Below are 19,367 nucleotides of genomic sequence, written 5' to 3'. Positions count from 1 at the left end.
TTCGGTAGATCATTCCGCATGAAAACACCTCGAAAATGCGAAATTTTCATATTTTCAGCATAGTTGCGTAAATCAATGTTGGTGAGAGCTCGGTGTGGCAGCTTTACTAGTTTTTTGCCGGACGTAAGTACAGGCCCATTCCGCTGCGGTAGGGTCGCAGGTATAATCCCTTACCCAAAGCAATCGCCTCCATTGTTGCATTGTGCCGTTTGGCCTCTTTCAACTGATGTTTGTTGACACTAGCTTTGTTGACAGCCTTAGCTATACCCGCAGCACCACCCGCAAGAGCCCCAGTAGCGCTTAGACCGGCCAGAATTGGAATGAGAAACGGTAGGATGCCGCCAATTTTATCAGGCACAGGTATAACGCGAGGCATACAAATATTCTTCCCAGTCCCACGCGCGGCCGCACGAGCACCCGCCAACGCCGACTCGACGGCTTTATAACCCGGTCGCATGGCGACCTTTGCTGCCGTGATGATGGATTTAAGATTCACAGTTCTCTTCCGCTGTTTACTCTTCCCGTCAGTTCCAGATTTCTTCTTCGCAGCCACTCCAAGTTTCGGCTGCTTTGCAGCTAAGCCCATTCCGAGTTTAGATTTAGCTTTCATGGTGTTGGTGACTCCCCAAGCTACCGCCTTTTCACTCACACTAGCGTCCTTGGCCAAGACGCGATTCCACGCCTTCTCAGCGAGCGCTTTGTCGGCAAGATTTCTCGCTGCGGTATCGCGATTCTTTGCGTATGCAATGTCGTGGTCTTTACACGCGGCATCCAGCGGATTGATCCCCAAATCTCCACGAGCCAACCTCTTGGCCAATTTCGTTCCAGGTCCGCAGTACTGATACCCTGGCACATGCAATTCAACTGGGAGATGATTGATGATTTTATTTAACGAACCACCACCGCGTTTTTTCCGTGTGCGAATCCTCATAGTCAGGCAACAACTAACGTGACTTCTATAAAAGGCGGAATTTATATACCGTCATCTCAGTTTTCGTTGTCATGCTAACGAAGCATCATGAGATTTCAAGATCAGCCCGATAAACTAACTATCGCAAATTTCGATAAAATGGTTCGACGTGGTAAGAGGAAGATAGAAAAACGACATGGAAAATTGCTGCCAAATACCGTGAGAGCAATTTTTTGCGGGCCATCCAATTGCGGTAAAACTAACGCTCTTCTCGCACTCATCACCCACGGCAATGGATTGCGATTCGAAAATGTCTACGTCTATTCGAAATCTCTCATCCAACCAAAGTATCAATTTTTGCAAAAGTTACTAGAACCTGTGCAGGGAGTGGGTTATTTCCCGTTTCATGAGAACGATGAGGTTGTAAAACCGGAAGATGCTCGCCCCAACTCTGTTATGATTTTCGACGATGTGGCTTGTGAAAAGCAGGATAATATCAGAGCATACTTCAGCATGGGCAGGCATTGCGATATCGATAGCTTTTATCTAAGTCAAACGTACGCGCGCATTCCAAAACACCTAGTGCGTGACAACGCAAACTTATTGGTGCTATTTCGGCAGGATGATATGAATCTGAAACATATCTACAACGATCATGTGAACACGGACATGACGTATCAGCAATTTAAAGACTTGTGCTCGGCATGCTGGAATGATGACAATTACAGTTTTACCGTAATTGACAAGGATAGCGAAATCAATGGGGGGCGATATGGGAAGGGGTTTGACTGCTTTATAAGCATAAACTAACATAAACTTGCACAGTTTCGTTGCAACAATCGAGCCTGCAACATGGAGAGTGCCAAGATTCGTAAGCATAGCGATACATTGAGTGAAATATCAAAAGCATCCGATGTCATACGGCTGAAGCATAAGATGCTCAAGTTGGACAAGGACACGACCGAACAGGTTATGGGAGAGGTATTCAAGCCTTTAGTAACACCGCTGCAAAAATTGGTGGATACTTCAAAGCTGCAGCAGCAGCATATTAAACGTGAAATTAAAACGGAACTACCGGATGTGACAATGAAAAAAGAAGAGGAAAAAGATGACGAGAGTGCCGGGGATGATGATGATGAGGAGGATGAGGATATGGATGTGGGGAATTTCATGGATGCAAATGATAAAACACTGAAGTTCGGCGAAATTTCTACTACAAGTACACCTGTGAAGAAAACAACGGATTCCACAGCACAATATTTGAAAATGTTCAGCTCAAGTAAAAAGAGGGATTTGGATACTACATACGGCGTTCGAAAGTTGATAAGCGGTATGATGATTGGCGATACACCGATCAATTTCACTGATAATCTGGTCAATGTGGGGAATAAAAGTTATGAGAGAACACCTGGATTACTCGAATTACTGTTTAAAAAATCACCCGATGCATCGGTTGTAAATGACGCGGACAAGAATAATTATATAAAAATTGTAACGACGACAAATGCGCATCGAAAACGTTACCAAGCCGATGGAAGCCTTCGAGATGATTTAAAAAGTGCAAAGTATAGAAATTTCAGTGCACAACACGTTGGCTCGCCGAAAAAATCAGGTGAAGGCTTACCCGACTATAAGATTGCGCGAAAGGATGAGCAAGATGTCGATTACGTCTACTGGGATGATCCAAATGAAATTGTAGATCGTCTCCGGCTGCTTATGGCGTCACAGGCTGCAGGCAATACCAGCCATTCCAACGAAATAGTCTCCATTATTGAGGAGTTGCGTGAGGCTGGAATCGTTTATTAGCGGCGTGTAAACATAAAATCATCATTTGTTCAGTGACCGTCCAGTGATGAGCATAGACATATTCGGGCGACACTCGGAGCGTGGTGGGGGTAAAAAATTTATTCGAGGGCCTCCGGGTGTTGGATTCAAAATCACCAGCGACAATCAGTATGATTTGGACGGTAAACGATTGTGTAACATAGCTGATCCGCAGCACTCCACCGACGCCGTTTCCTTAAAAGTTCTCAATACCGCTTTACAGTCTATGGCTGTGGATATTGTGGATACTTTTCAATCAAATTTTGAGAGTTTCGCGCATAATCACAACGAGGAGTTGAAACAGCTACGCATAAATAACAAAATCATTGAAAATACGTTGAATCGCATCAAACATATTGGGGAGCAGGCAACACCAACGTTGGGACAGACCAGCAGGGAATTAGTATCGATTGAGGAACCAGAGTGGTTGGACAGCAATTCGAAAAATTGATAGGTGAAGAGTTGGGAACAATGAAGACTGCAATAGCTACCGAACTTCACAGACAGGCTCGATGCAACTATCCGCGCCGATTCGTAGATGTACGCGGACTGGATGAGACCTGGCAAGCTGATCTCGTCGATATGACCGCATACAGCTCGTGCAATAAGGGATACAAATACCTACTAACAATCATCGATATATTTTCCAAGTACGCGTGGGCGGTGCCGATAAAGTCCAAGAGTGGGAAAGATGTTGCCGCCGCCATGAAATCTGTACTGATCCAGAGTCGTTTACCTACACATCTGCACGTTGATCGAGGCAAAGAATTTTACAACATCGAATTCAAAGCCCTCGTGAAGCATCACAATATCAACATGTATTCGACATTTAGCAACTTAAAGGCGTCGATATGCGAACGTTTCAATCGAACATTGAAGAATAAAATGTGGAAGCGGTTTACTCTCCAAGGATCGTACGAGTGGATTAATATTTTGGATGATTTAATGAAGTCCTACAACAACACCAAACATCGCACGATTCGGATGAAACCGGTGGATGTTAGCACGGAGAATGAAAAACAGCTGTATCGTAGCGTGTACAAGCCTCGGCAAATCGAACGAAGCGATCGAGCGCGGAAATTCAGTGTAGGCGATCGAGTTCGAATCAGCAAGTACAAGAATGTATTTGAAAAAGGCTATACACCCAATTGGACGACTGAAATATTCACCGTGAGTGAGGTGAAAAATACCAATCCACCCACCTACAAACTTACCGATTATCAAGATCATCCCATCGAGGGGGGCTTCTACGAGGAAGAGCTCGCCAAAGTGAAATATCCCGACGGCTACCTTGTGGAGAAAGTATTACGCAAGCGGGGGAATCTGTTCTATGTGAAGTGGTTGGGTTTTGATAGTTCGCAGAATAGTTGGATAAATAAAACAGACATGTAACATAATTTGTATGTATTTTCCGAATTACAATAAAAGATTTTGAATATACAAATATTTCCACATTTTATCTCCTTTGTGCGCACATGTGCCATACTCTGTACTATGAAAATAATAATAATAATAATAATAATGATAATATGCAATTTTGCCATACGATTATTACACATTTTATTTTTTGGAAAACTTTTTTTCATTTTCTGAAAACTTTTTTTCGTTTTCTGAAAACTTTTTTTCATTTTCTGAAAACTTTTTTTTATTTTCTGAAAACTTTTTTTACGTGTTAATCAAATGGGAAAAAAGTTTTCTGAAAACTTTTTTTCATTTTCTGAAAACTTTTTTTCGTTTTCTGAAAAGTTTTTTTCATTTTCTGAAAAGTTTTTTTCGTTTCCTGAAAATTTTTTTTCATTTTCTGAAAACTTTTTTCGTGGTAAACGAATAAATATGAATAATTGCTTGATATATTAATAAGAAATAAATAAACAATTGTTGAGTATATGAATTCGCATTTTGAAACTTCAAATCTATTAAATATCGTATTGATCATGAAACGTTTCCGCCCGATGGTGGATCGTTCGAGGCGTCAAACATCAAATATTTACATCAATTCTATGTCTACAGTTTATCCTATAGCTATTGGGGGGCTGGGACAAACCCCCAAGGTACGGTGTCGGTCTGTCCAGGTATCAATTGCCGCTTGTCATCCTGCCAACTCAGAGCCAATTTTTTTTGTACGATCGTGCTTACTTCGTGTTTTTTGCTGCGTATCAAACACTGTGGAAGAGTCAACTCTCGGTAAGCCGTCAGACAGCGCTTATAATCATCAAACGTGATGCTATTTATCGATGAATTTCTTACACCCTTGGCACGCTTACTCACTTTTACGCCACTGTCATATTTTTCCCCATCCTCGCCCATCGTAGTAAATGTGTACAGCTTTGCTCGCAGTCCCACAAACTCTGTCATAATTTTACCATTATTTTCATCCTTGATTAGCCCTAGTTGTTTTTTGTTTTTAAGGGGAATACCATACACATTGTCGGGCGGATAGTCAGAGGTGTCAAACATTGTATCTACATCACGTTTGATGATATTGTAGATATTAGGCACATTGAATTGATAAATAAGGCTGTCTGTGTCGGTATACATCAATTTAGCCTGTTTATTCGAAAAGTTGGTTTTAATATAATTATAGTGGAAATCGTAGAGAAAGATTTTTGACAGATCTAGAATTGATGCGCCGACGTAAATAGGTTTGGTGAAGTGAACTTTGACACAATTCATTTCAATGATAACCATATCAGTGTCAAATACGGTGCAGCTGTGAAAGTTTGCTCGGGCAATAAGCGTTCTCGCACCACCTTTTCCCTCCCATTTTGTAACCAATTTAACATCTTTATGATTTCGCACATTCTCCATAGTCTTGCCGAACACAGCGTTATTCATGAGTTTGTAAAAGTTTTTCTCAAATTCATTCCTAGATTGCTTACGCATGTCTGTATTGAGCGTGATGTAAGGCTCGAGCCATGGAGATTGCGCAAACTTCAAAATTCTATGCACTTTCGTTAATTTCAATCCTAAACTCAAACACTGCTTCAAATTTCTATAGTGCAATATATACTTTGTTTTGGGGTGAAGGGTGGTCGCGAGTTTGGCATTTTTACTACCTGGAGGAGTAAAATGTTCGGGACAAAGAGGTAGGTCTTTGTGATCCTCGTGAAGTTCTACAGGGTAGTCCAAATCTACCTCCAGAAAGTAACCGATCGGCGAATCGTCCGGATGGTTCGTTATATCGATGTGCTGATACTCCCACTCGAACGAACCGATTGGTAAATGCACGCTCATAGCTGCACCGTACAGGTTATTCACGTCAAAATACATGAGATACGATTCCGCTTTGTTTGGATCAAAATCTGTTCCCATGAATCTATTATTGGCCCGAGCGTGTCGATTAGAACATTGCGCTACGCCGCCTCGAATGGCTCTTTCAATAAATAACACCATTTCAGGGTTGTCTAAAAGTTGCAAATTTACATTAGTATGCTTGAGCATCGCGTCAAAAGCAAGCCCCGGTGCAGTGTAGTAGTGCAACGGATCTAAATTGTATGTTTTGAAGCAGCTAGCGCGGAAATTTTCGAAAATATCGGCAAGTAAAAGAACATCGGTCTTTAAATATAAATCTGAATAGCCTCCCAATGACTCTAAATGGAATTCCCTCCAAACAGTTTTCGCGTGCTCGTAATCGGTGTCTGAAATATTTGCATCGCAGAGGTGCGAGTAGAAATGCTTCTTTGCAGGTAATCGCGGTTCATCGAGTTTCCCCCAACAATCGACGTATTCATAGGGAAAAACGCCTTTGCGGGTCATCAAACTGAACTGAGTCGGGTTATTATAAAATTTACGTGTTATGCGTTTATCGGTATCGGTCAAATATTTGGAAAGTTTATCGATACTGCTAGCCATAAATCGAAACGAATCGATGAATCTCAAGTGCATCATTGTTCCATCGACGCGTTTCGTGAAGGATATATATTTTTCCTTATTTATGGGTAGCAGTGTAATTTTACCGGGAAAAGTTGACGCGAGAGATTTTATTAAAAAATGAGAATCGTAACCGGACAAATTGTGGAAAACTATTGGAATTGTGTGCGACTCTCTGAAATTCAAATTACACCGATTATGAGCAGGACCACGATATTTACCCGTGAAGTGACAGTGATCGTAACACTTTTTCTCCTCAGGGGTAAACGGTTTTTCACAAATATAACAATTCTTTGCGCGCATGTGATGATCGCGTTGCACTTGGGTAAGAGACTCCATCGGAATTATGTTTTTGATGCGTGACTCTACTTGAATTGATAAATCTTTAAGCTGTTTCATAAACCAATCTATGCAATCGACACCGCGTTTACCGTGAAACTCCGATAAAGTCTCATCGTACGCGCAATGTACATAGTACGCTACACTGTGCGGGATATGCTTTTGAATTTCGCAAGTCTTACGAGTTTCAAATTCATCCACAGGTTCAGGGATTAATATACATTCGAGATCGGCGTATACGACAAATGGAACGGTGCCTTTGTTTTGAAAATTGGAAAATACTAAATCTTTACACTTGGGAAACTCCATGCGTACTTTATTTAGCGTAATACAATCTTGTCGATGATTGTCGTAGGCATGTTTCACGCTAAAGTGGCACAAACAATTGTCACATAAAAACATTTTGTGTTCATGAACGGACAATTGTTTGCTCACCAATCGGGAAAGATCTTTAATCCCAGCAAAGTGGAATCTCGGTGCAAACTCACCAGTCATATCGTCTTCCGGATTACTCTCAACCATTAGAAGATGGATCGTGTCAATGTTTACGCTATGCAAATTTTTACTCAAATAAATTGGCACGATGACGCTTTTATTTGATTTTACATGATGCGAAAAAGTTTGAGATTCTATTCCATATACATTGATGCGCAAATTATTCAATCTCTCAAGCTTTTTCACATCATGTAGAGTAGCAGGGAATTTGATACCTGTACAGTCCAACTCGGAAATATATCGATGATAACGGCTAGTCCTATCGGCGTTGATCTTGACCGGGTGGAGGGCTGCTATGACGGACCAGAGAAGGCATCTTTCGTCCTCGTTCCTCACGTTCACCACAGCCTTCTTCCGTTGAATGTCTTGGGGCAGCTCGACGAATGTTGAAGCCCCGGCGGCGAGAGGCTGATAGCGATTGATATTTACCGCGATGTTAAGGATCTCAATCATACTCCAGCCGGAATCGCGTTGCTCGAAATCTTCCACCTTTGACTGCAGATCACCCCGTGCACGTATAAACCAACCATTCATATCGCTCGATGGGAGGAGAATCGCCACGTTGGAGGTGTTGAAACTCTTAACTTCGGTGGAGATCTCTTCGTGCTTGGCATTTTCAAATTTGCACGATAATATGAGGTTAACCTTCACATTTCCCTCCTCGCGCAGTATCAGCTCCAACTTCTCGGTGACGACGCGCTGCACATCGTCCAGAAAGGCGTCCAAATTTTTATGACGGAGATTTGTGACAACCCCCGTTCTGATTCGGCTGGCAAAAGCGCTATCCACGTCGTCCCATTGTACACCCGCAGGAGTACCGATATTTCCACCCGTCACCACTGTGCGCTGCTGCAACTGCTTGATCTTCGTCACCCAAGATTGCAGGAGTGTGATCGTATGTTGGATCCGTATTTTCGCACCAACGGTTGTTCCTCGTTGCATGGAAATATCGCGCAGAACTTGGATATTCGCAATTCCGATATCAGCCCAATGATTGATGACGGCGTCATTCTCTTCTCCGGGTGGTTGCTCTCTCAGCAAATTGTACGTCCTCTCCATCTGCTCCGCAAGTCCCATATACGCTTCGACTGCCATGACTTTGACGTTGATATAAGCTGAACTTTGTATAACTATTTTGACTTGCACGTATCGTGTAAGACTGACGAGTCTGCATCGGATGCGTTGAGCTTATATGTATATAGGCCGATAGATCGCAAGAATTTGGGAACGATGCGCACCGCGTTCTGCGCATATCGGAGGGTGAAATGACGTCAGAGATGCGGTGCGCACTGCGTTCTGCGCATCTCGGAGGGAAAAATGACGTCGGAGGCGACGGGGTCCGCAGTCCCCCTCCCACCATCCCCAAATTTTTGGGTTTTATGAGTCGTTAAGCAGCGTGAGCCATGTGGTGGGAAAAATCGGTCAACGAAAAGCGAGTGGCGAACAGTGTTTGGTGTCAGAAAAATCTCATCTTACCCGCTCTTCACCGGATGGTATGTGCACATGCAGTTTTGGGGTTTTACGACTCTTGATAGCGAGCAAGTCCGAGCCTGCACATCCCCAACCGTATTAGCGTGGGGTATGCAACGGAAAGCTGGCGATGTGGTGGGAAAAATCGGTCAACGAAAAGCGAGTGGCGAACAGTGTTTGGTGTCAGAAAAATCTTATCTTGCCCGCTCTTCACCGGATGGTATGTGCACATGCAGTTTTGGGGTTTTACGACTCTTGATAGCGAGCAAGTCCGAGCCTGCACATCCCCAACCATATTAGCGCGGGGTATGCAACGGAAAGCTGGCGAGCTCTTGAGAAAATTTTCTCCTAGCTTATACCGCCTCCCCCGCATCACTCTTTCGTCTCTATGTCACGTGATGCGTGCTCTACGAATGATTGGCCGGCTGGGGTTTTGCTCGGTGGAGGGCGGGTGCGAGTCCTTTAGTATTTATTCGAACAGTGGTTTGAAAACTTCTCTGGTAATTTTGAAAAATCCTTCGTGTCGAAACAGACGTTTTTGATAAAGTGAGCTGTGAGAAAGAAAAAAAAATCGGTGTTCATTGGAAAAATCTCAAGACTTCAACGAGTTTATATTTTTTGTGAGTACTTTAAACTTTTTTGAATTGGAGATTTATCATGCATATAAATGATGAGTGCGGCAGCATCAACTTTTCTATTTCGGCTTGCTCTTTTTACAGATTTTTCATCGCGAATCAATTTTGGAGAGAAAAAAAATGTCATCTCATTCGAGTGATGATAACGACGAGTGGTCGAGCATTGATTGGGGCGAGGATGAGGAGGCTGAGGAAGAGATAATTATAGGCTTTTCCGAAGCAACACGCGAGTTCTCGTTGGAGGAGCTCCGGGATCTCGTTGAGGATGCGCAAGCTGCTCGAGTGAGACCAAACAGCCAATATTATATAAATTACGGTGATATATGTATGCAAATAATTGTAGAAAAATGGGCGAATGAAACTGTCGTAATAATTATAGATGTCGAAAATAGCGATGATGATGATAATGTTAACGAACAGGATAGCGATAATGATTTTATGGATGATTTTGAGGAATAAACCACGCTAAATTCATAATTATTGATTATATATTTTTCACAAGTTCATATTCATAAAATTCATAACATTTACATTTTGTATGAGGAGAATGGGTAAAAGTTATAACGATATATATTTGTAATGTATCCTATTTCTAGATTATAATTTTATCGAATAGTAAATTTTTTCAATTCCATGTATAAGCTATGATATAATTGAGATTAATTCTATCGAATATTCTACATATAAACGCGAGTATAATTGTATATATCGTAATAAATTCTATTGTTATTTTGGTAAATATTGTCCATATTATCTATACACGCGATTGCAAGCTAAACAGTCTTTAATTAGAGGATTCGGTCCATCCACGATATCGCCATCGGGTCCTGGTGTGTAATGTATGCTACATCTGCGGAACCTTGCGACGGCGTGGTCCATTTTCATATTCTCCGGTAGTTTATCCCACGCATCATTGATAGAGTTTGATGCGAACGTGCAGATAAATTCTTTTGGTAAAAAAGCTATATCCTCGGACATCATTCCCCTTAAACCGTCCAATTCTTTGTACAGACGGAAGGATTTCTCGAGGGAGCTGGTACACTCCTTCGAATACCAACTCCTTAGTCGCTGCACATTTTCAAAGGCGCAGTTGTATGCCGGGATGTATTCAGAGTTGTCATCATACCAAATTGAGCCTGGTGCTGCTGCTTGCTGGAGGTTATTCGCTGGAGAGTATCCATGGTTCGCGTCGTGCCACGATGCCGCTTCCATATACCTCAATTTTTCTAGTGCAAATCTTCCATAATAATAACCCTCGTTGTACCATCGACGATCTCCGTCAGCCATGCTTTCTTCTCCGCCCCTTTGACGTATACGTAACACGCATTTTCGACCATTTTTCTCACAATCTTCGTCACATCCTCGTGAGATTTGTTGCCCGCATTCCATGATATTCCGTGGTGATTGTGCGTCAACCATACATTGGTAGCTCTACATTCAAGTGGCAGGCTTGCCAAATCATAGGGTGGCTTGAAAATGATGTAATCCAGACCCGACCCGTTTACATTCACGACTGCGACTTCCTTGGGTACAAACTTCATGTTATGACCGATAAAACATTGCACGTCTAGGATCATCGCCATGTTGAGGAGTGGGAATGTTGCGCTCGATTATATACTGACGGATTGTATGTGGAAGACTGACTATTCCATCTCCAGCACACCCGCTTTTACCCCCTCCTGGATGAATTTTGTGGAAGTAGAGGGGGATCGCATAGTTCATTTAAGGCGCATAACTGCATGAAAATTCGAACTTGTTGAATTCTCCACCAAGGTATTTCATTTGCAGACGATTTTCTCCGGCCATGCTACACATTTCAGTCAGCTGACTGGAATCTTCTTGTAGAACTCTTGCGATTCTCGGCGGTAAGAAGACGTTGTATTCTCCATCGATTGTCGCCAGAACACGTACCCCGAATTTTGTTTTGACCAGTCGTAACCCGATGATGTCATACACTCCCCCAATTTCGAGTTCCGACATCTTCTTGGTTGGCAGATTCTCCAGGCGGCTGACGTAGTTAACTTTTGCTAGATCCATCGCGTTTCGAGGTTATTTCACGAGCGAGAACAGTTCACAATGAGAATACAATGAGAACAGAGTGACGATCACGATAGACGTACGCTTTATATACCACCCACCCCCACTACAATTTTTCCATTGGACAAGTCTCGACACGCATATTGTGCGAGGAATTTTTATGGGAACCACTCTCCCACTATCCCAGATTGGTTTAAGTGCATTGTCAGCACTATCTCAAAGAGCAATTTCCTGGAATTTTTTCAATAGATCTAGCGGGTTCTTACCTTATCTGATTTATGTGCGGCTTTCCGGCGCCAAACAAGTCTCGACAGGAATTATTTTGTATGTGTGTGTGTGCGTGTGCGTGCGTGCGTGTGTGCGTGTGTGTGTGTGTGTGTGTGTGTCAAATCCTATGGAAATAGCCACCGAAAATGACCGGGGGGGGGGAGGGTGCGCCGCGAGTCGCGGGGGGGGGGGGGGGTGCCGCCGCGAGTCGGGGGGGGGGGGGTGAGAGCGGGTGCGCCGTGAGTCGGGGGGGGGGGCTAGGGGGGAGCTAGGGGGGAACTAGGGGGGAGCGCCGCCATCTTTGAGTTAGAACCGGCATATATACACTACTCAGCGCCATCGAAGATCGCGTGTAAATCGGAAAATATTCAATTTTTTTCTTCAAGAATTTTACTATGTATTCTTAAAATATGTATAAATATACCCTTAAAATTTGAAAATAATTAATAACGTAGTTTTTTTTTTTAAATTCCTAAAAATCGCCTTTTTTAGGCTGTCACACTAGGCGTGCCCCTTAAGGTTGTTCGGACATGAGGCAATTATAATGATTAAAAGCTGGTTTTTTGATATGTTATTAATCGCTATCACATACAACTAAAATAATTTTTTCAAACAGATCTGACGAAGGGTTATCGTGTAAATAATTAATAAAAAATTGAAATCTGACATGTAGTTTATAGGGAATGTTGACGAGATGGACATATATCGAATTATGTGACCACTCCTTGCAGCAACATTAAAATCATTGGAATGGGAATCACTGTAGTGTTTTGCTTTCAGTGCTTTTGTTGTTATCACAGCGTTACAGTTTTTATTTATCTGACTTGATCCACGTGGAGCTAACTTTTCTGCATCATCTGCGGTTTGTTTGAAAATTGACAAGGTACTTGCTTTTAACTCGCCACCAGTTAAAGGCTTACCACCTGGAAAATATTTATGTTTAAAAGCTTCTGGATCACTTGCATAGTTACTCCATAAAGCACATGAATCGTGTTCAGCAAAAGCATGCGGTGCAATATTTAGTATTACTGCCTTCGTTGATTCAATGTTGCTTTCATTGGCCCGAAGAGCACTATTAAAGCAACATATTAAATACTCCATTGCAGCTTTTGAAAGTTTCCACTGCCAATATCTGTTCACTTGCCAATTTGATGATCAGATTCCCTACGTAAATTCGCAATAGTACATGAGTCTTCGTCACCAATTGATGTCTTTATTTCAACATTTTCTTCTGCAAATGTTTCATTTTGAGTTAGAATTTGAATTGCGATGTTTGCCTCCATTGCTTTTGAACTGCCGACGAAGTTACTGCGACAGTCATGTTTCTTTTTAGATTTGATACGACAATACCTACAACCTTTATTTCTGGTCGCGTAGGCCACACATTTGTGGCTGTAATGTCCATATGCAGTACCATGACCTTATTCACTATTATAACATCTTCCGGATCCTTTCTTCAACCAAGCTCCATCGTATGACAGCCGTAAGCCAACCTTCCTCTTCTTAATTTCCAAAGTATCCTTGATACTCTGTGGCTTCCTGTTACGATTTTTATGAAGGTATGGACTAGAGTTTGTTAAGGTTTCTTTAGAATTACATTCATCTTGGGTGAGAATTCCAACTGAACTTATATTTGTGGCACCGATATCAAAAACAGAGTCATCATAATATTCATTTCCTACTCTGGACTCAATCATAATATTTAAATTGTCAAATTGTTTGATAATATTATCAGCATTTGAATAATTAGTTACTTCAAAATCAGTCCCTACTACATTATTATTACCATCTATCGTTACATCAGTGTAAATATTCAAATTGGCAACCTACTTGAGAACTTCATCAGCACCTGAATTCAGATCGACTTCAAAGTCAGTATCTATTGAATTGTTATTAATGCAATCAGTATTATTATCGCTATCTGTGGTAGGATTAATTACAATACTGGTAGTAACAGTCTCTGCATCTAAATATGCTATGTCTGCGACATTTGCTCCAATATTTAAAGGTACTTCAGAATCACCACCATGAAAAGTTTCTTCAGCACTTGTTCCATCACAAAATCTGGATGTAAATAAAAAAAAAAGAAATTTTGTTTTCTGTCACAAAAATATTTTTATTTTTACAGCAATTTTTGAATTTGATGTAGTTTTAATTTGTTGAAAGAAAATTGAATTAATATACAAGTTTGAATGTGGACTTCCGTTTTCGTTTTGGATGTGAGTGGCAGGTGTGTGAAAGAGCGTGATTGGAAAGGCGAGAATTTAGCAGCATAGCAAAGGGGAGGAGAAAAGGAAATAGGGCAGAGAAGGAGCGGGGAAGACATAGACGGAAGGACGGGTGAAGGAAAAAGGGAAATAGGAATAGAAGAGAAGGACAGTTGAAAAAAAAGGGGGAGAGTTTTGAGGTTAGGCAGAAGGAGCCGGAGGACGGCAACGGTAAGGATAAGACAGGAATAGGCGGTGACACCTAGGGAGTGAGGAGGGGGATAGAGCAGAGACAGGTAGGCGGCAAGTAGATAAGGTAGGGAGCGGTGGCGGAGAGAAAGAGTATGAGTAGCGCGGGTGGCCAAAAAGAAGGGGCGAACAGAGAAGAGGAGGAAAAAAAGAAAGGTAGGCCGGGTGCAGTAGCAGCGTTAGGGAGGGATAGGAGGCATAGCCTGGGATCGGCGACGACCGTGCTAGACTTATGGAAAAAAAAGCGGGAGGAGGAAGGGGACAAAGGGGAGGAGGATGCAGACGAGATACAGGAAAGAGAAAGAGCTTTTGGGAAAAGTAGGAAAGTGCACCGGTCGCCGGAGGGCAAGACAGGTGAGGAAGGGAAGGCAGAGGGAGGGGGTAAACAGGATATGCTGAGGCTGATTAGGGAAGAGTTAAAGATAGGTCTAGAGGAGGTCAAACGGCAGGGAAGGGAGATCAGGGAAGAGATGGAAAAGATTAAAGGGGAAATGACTAGAAGGGAAGAGCAGTGGAAAGTAGAGAGGGGGGAGATGAAGGAAATGATGAGGGATCTAGGTAAAAGATTAGAAGAGGTAGAAGAGCGAAGAGGGGGGGAGATAAAAAGGGTGAAGGAGAGGCTGGTAGAATTAGAAAAGAAGAGTGCAGAAGGCGGGGGGGAAAGGCAGGGACAGGGGAAGGCGGAAGTGGCGCAGGTAACAATAGGTAGGTTAAAAGAGATGGAGTGGGCCATGGAGAGGGAAGAAAGGGAAGAAAGAAGGGGAAATATAGTATTGCGAGGAGCGAGGCTAGAGAAGGGAAGAGAAAAGGAAGGGTTGAAAAAGATTATGCAGGTGATAGGGGTAGAGGTCGAGGTAAAGGATATGTGGGTGGTAAGCGCAAAAAAGGGGGGAGAAAAGGGGATATGGATAGCAAGACTAGGAAATAGGGAGCAAAAGAGGCAGGTAATGGGAAGAAAAAGCCTACTCAAAGGGAGGGGGGAGAGAATAGAGGAGGATCTCTCCTGGGCAGAGAGAAAAATGAAATGGAAGTTGAGGGTGATAGCAGCTATCGAGGAGAGAAGGGGAAACAGACTAAGAATAGGGTATGCGAAGATCTGGATAAAAGGGAAAATGTGGAAGTGGGATGAGATAGGAGAGGTGCTTAGGGACGGCGCAGAGAGAGAGAGGGAAGAGGGGCAAAGAGAGGGAAGGGGAAAAGTAGGGGAAAGCGATAGGGAAAGGACAGCAAGCGAGGAAAGACAAGAGGGAAGCATAGAAGCACAGGAAGGGGTACGTAGAGAAAGGCAGTCGGGGGAATGGGTAGTGGGCGGGGGGGGGGGCAGAGGCAGGGGGGGAGGGAGATAAAGAGGGGTGAGAGGGGAATAGGCGATACGGATAGGGAGGGGTGGAAAGTAGTTTTCTGGAATGTGGCGGGGCTCGCGAGAAAGGATGAAGATTTCTGGAGGGGGCTAGGGGAGTGGGATGTAATATTTCCAATGGAGACATGGACAGAAAAGAAGGAGTGGGAAAGGATTAGGAATAAGTTGCCGGCAGGGTATAAATGGGAGGTGCAGTATGCGGTGCGAAACAATAGGAAGGGAAGAGCAATAGGCGGAATGCTGTCAGGGGTAAGAAAGGAGATAGTAAGTGGGGAGGGAGGGAGGGAAGAGGTGAAAGAGGGCATGATAATAAGGAAAATAAGTGTAGGGGGGGGGGGGAAAATGGGTAGTAATAGGAATATACGTAAATGGGGATCTGAAAGAGAAGATAGGGGAATTGAAGGAGCGGGCAGAAGAGATAGAGGGAGGTGCAAAAGTGCTAGTGGGGGGTGATTTTAATGCCAGGACAGGGCAGGAGGGGGGAGAATGTTGGGGGGAAGGAGAGGAGGAGAGTAGGAGTAGGAAATCAAAGGACAGGATAATAAACTCGGAAGGCAGGCAGCTGGTGCAATTTTTAGAAGAGACAGGATGGGCAATAATGAACGGGAACATAGAGGGGAATGAGGAGGGAGAATTGACGTATGTAGGAGGGGCGGGTGTGACGGTGATAGACTACGCTATAGGAGACAGCGAGGTAAGGGCTAGGGTCAAAAGGATAGAGATTGGGGATAGGGTTGACTCGGATCATTACCCGGTAATAGTGTAGATGAGGGGGCAGTGACTAGGACAAGGAAGGGAAAAAGAGTAGGGGGAACTAGTAGAGGAGACTGGACGGCGGAGGGTAGAATGAGGTTTGGAACAGAAGTCAAATGGGAGGGCATAAGAGAAGCGGATGTAGGCAAAGAGATCGAGAAAAGAATAAGGGAGTTTAGACGAGCCTTAGATGTAGGACGGAGGGGGAGGGAAGCGAAAAAGGGATGGTGGGATGAGGAATGTAGGCGAAAAAAAGTGGAAGTTAGGCAGAGTCAAAGGAAATGGAGAAAGGGGGTGGGGTAAGGGGAAGAGTATAGAAAGGAAAGAAGGGAATTTAATAGGCTATGCGAGGAGAGGAAAAAGAAAGAAAATGAGGGTTTCATAAACGAAGCAGCGGAAGCAAGGACAGAAAGCAAGGTATGGGAGATAGTAAACAGGGAAAGAAAGAAGTGGAAGAGGGTGTATGAAGAAATAGGAGATCAGGAGTGGAGAGAGTATTTCATGGGATTATTAGGCGGAGTAGGAAGCAAGGTAACTGAAGGCGTGGAGACGGTGAATAGGAAGGGGGACGGGGAAGTGGAGCTGCAGAGGGAAGAGATTAAAAAGGTGATAGGAAAGCTGAGGGATTGAAAGGAACCAGGGGGGGGTGGAATAGTTAGGGTGGTATGGAGGTATGGGGGGGAAGAAATGGAGCAGTGGATATGGAAAACATGTAACAGAGTTTGGGTGGGGGAGGGCTGGCCAGAGGATTGGAGAGAGGGATTGATAGCGCCGATAGTTAAGAAGGGGGAGGGGAAAAGGGTAGAAGAGTATAGGGGGGTGACGTTGATGCCAACTCTATATAAGGTGTATGCGATGGCATTAGCGGATAGGCTAGAAAGAGAGGTAAAGGAAAAGGGCTTGATACCGCAAAATCAAACGGGTTCCAGAAAAGGCATGGGTACAATTGATAATGTATATGTACTTAATTATTCAATCAATAGGCAGGTGGGAAAGGATAAGGGAAAGATGGTGGCGTTCTTTGTGGACTTAAAAGCGGCGTTCGATTCAGTGAACAGGAAGGTGCTGTGGGAGACTATGGAAAGGAGAGGGGCGAGGGAAGGGCTAAGGGTAAGGATAGAGGAAATTTACAAAGAAAGAAAGAGTCGGGTGAGGAGCGGGGGAAAGGTAGGAGAGGCGTTCTGGACGGCGAGGGGGGTAAGGCATGGATGCCCGCTCAGTCCGCATGTGTTCAACCTGCTGCTGGCGGATTTAGAAGAGGTAATGGGGAGAGGGAGAAGGGTTGGGGGGGGGGTGGAGTTGGCCGGCGGCAGGGTATGTACGTTAGCTTATGCGGATGATATAGTGCTACTAGCGGAAAGTGAAGAGGAAATGGAGGTAATGATTAGGAAGTTAGAAAGGTATATGGATAGGAAAAGGCTGACGGTAAATGTAGGGAAATCAAAGATTATGAGATTTAGGAGAGGAGGCGGTAGAAGGAAAAACATAGATTGGAGATGGAAGGGGAGAAAGATAGAGGCGGTGAAAGAGTTCAGCTATCTAGGGTATGGAGTAAAGTGCAATGGGGGACAGGAAGCACAGGTGAAAGAGAGAGTACGGAAGGCAGGGGTAGTAATGAGGCAGGTATGGGGAATAGGAAAAAGAAGGTTTGGGAGGGATTGAGAAAAAAGGATTTGGTTATTTGACAGGCTAGTATGGACGGTAATGGAGTATGCATCGGAGATATGGGGGTGGAGGGAGTGAAGTGCGGTCGAGGCGGTACAGGATAGATTTTTGAGATGGACATTAGGAGTGGATAGGCGAACACCGGGATATCTAGTAAGGGAGGAACTACAGAGGGAGAAGCTAAGTATTAGGGCAGGGAGAAGGGCATGGAACTTTGACAGGAAGCTGGAGAGAGGGGAGGGTAGCGAGTTAGCTAGGAGATGCTGGGAAGAGACAAGGGAAAAGGCAGAAGCTGGGTGGCAGGGATCGAGGTGGGAAAGAGAAAGGGAAAATTTCTTTGCGGAAAGGGGAGCAGAGAGTACAGAGGTAGACGCGAGAAGGGTGAGGGGCGAGATGGAGTTCAGGTAAATAGAGGAGAGAGAGAGGGAAGAACAGAGAAAAGAGAGGTGGGAGAAAATAAGGGAATCGAGGTACAACAGATGGTACAGGCTAGTGAAAGGGGAAGGGATACCAGGGTATCTGGGAAAGGGTTGGGGGGAAAGCAGGTGGACAAGGGTGGCAAAATTTAGATTAGGAAGCGAGATGAAGGAGGCAAGGTACTGGGAACAAGAGGAAAAGAGAAGGTGTAGGGTGTGCGGGGGTAGGAGGAAACATGGGAACACGTATGGGAAAGGTGCGTGGGCTGGGATAGAAGGGGGGAAAGATGGCAGGAGGTGGTGAGGGAGATGCTAGGTGAGGAGGGGGGGGGGGAAAGTTCTGAATGAGAGAACTGGAAAGGATCAGGGATGTACAAGAGAATGAAAGAGTGAGAAATGAACGGGAAATAGAAGTCGATTAGGATAAGGACGAATTAGGGAATAGACTAAGGTAAAATAGGATAAGGTTAAGTAAAGATAAGGATAAAGAATAAGAAAAGGATAAGAGGGAAAGTAAGGGAATGGCAAGGCAACGGCACAGGGCACAGGTTATTAGAAATTAAGTAAGGATAAGGTAGGAAGTAAGAATAGGGTGAGAATAGGTTAATAAAACATGTAAAAAAAATAAATATTGTAAAGGAAGAGGAAAAGGGAAGTCCTTGTAACCCCAAGGGGATCAATAAATATTACATACATACATACGTACAAGTTTTAATGTATCGAACGTTATAAAATAAATCGTTTTCAGATTTGAGATACACGATTCACTTGAAACTGTTATAAATACTTTGACAACAATTTTGACAGCACCATAGAATCATCTTTTATCTCATTGTTTCTCAGGGTATAATTATAAATATGTCAAAGGCC

General features: G+C 43.6%; 1 protein-coding gene and 1 long non-coding RNA gene across 8 annotated transcripts in view; both read right to left on the bottom strand.

The window, feature by feature from the left end:
- The window catches only part of LOC107227349 (sodium/calcium exchanger 1), a 1,225,609-nt gene that overhangs the window by 583,287 nt on the left and 622,955 nt on the right, over window positions 1–19,367 (bottom strand). The gene's annotated exons all lie outside the window — the stretch shown is intronic.
- On the bottom strand, window positions 498–18,145 carry LOC124294716. The gene is made up of 3 exons (XR_006904644.1): window positions 18,014–18,145; window positions 11,522–11,526; window positions 498–508 (listed from the first exon to the last, which is right to left on the bottom strand). It is a non-coding gene; the product is annotated as an uncharacterized LOC124294716 (long non-coding RNA).

The sequence above is a fragment of the Neodiprion lecontei genome, chromosome 5 (genome assembly GCF_021901455.1).
Source record: "Neodiprion lecontei isolate iyNeoLeco1 chromosome 5, iyNeoLeco1.1, whole genome shotgun sequence".
Lineage (NCBI taxonomy): Eukaryota > Metazoa > Arthropoda > Insecta > Hymenoptera > Diprionidae > Neodiprion > Neodiprion lecontei.
Note: the sequence above shows the minus strand (reverse complement) of the source record. Positions and strands in the feature narration are given on the sequence as shown.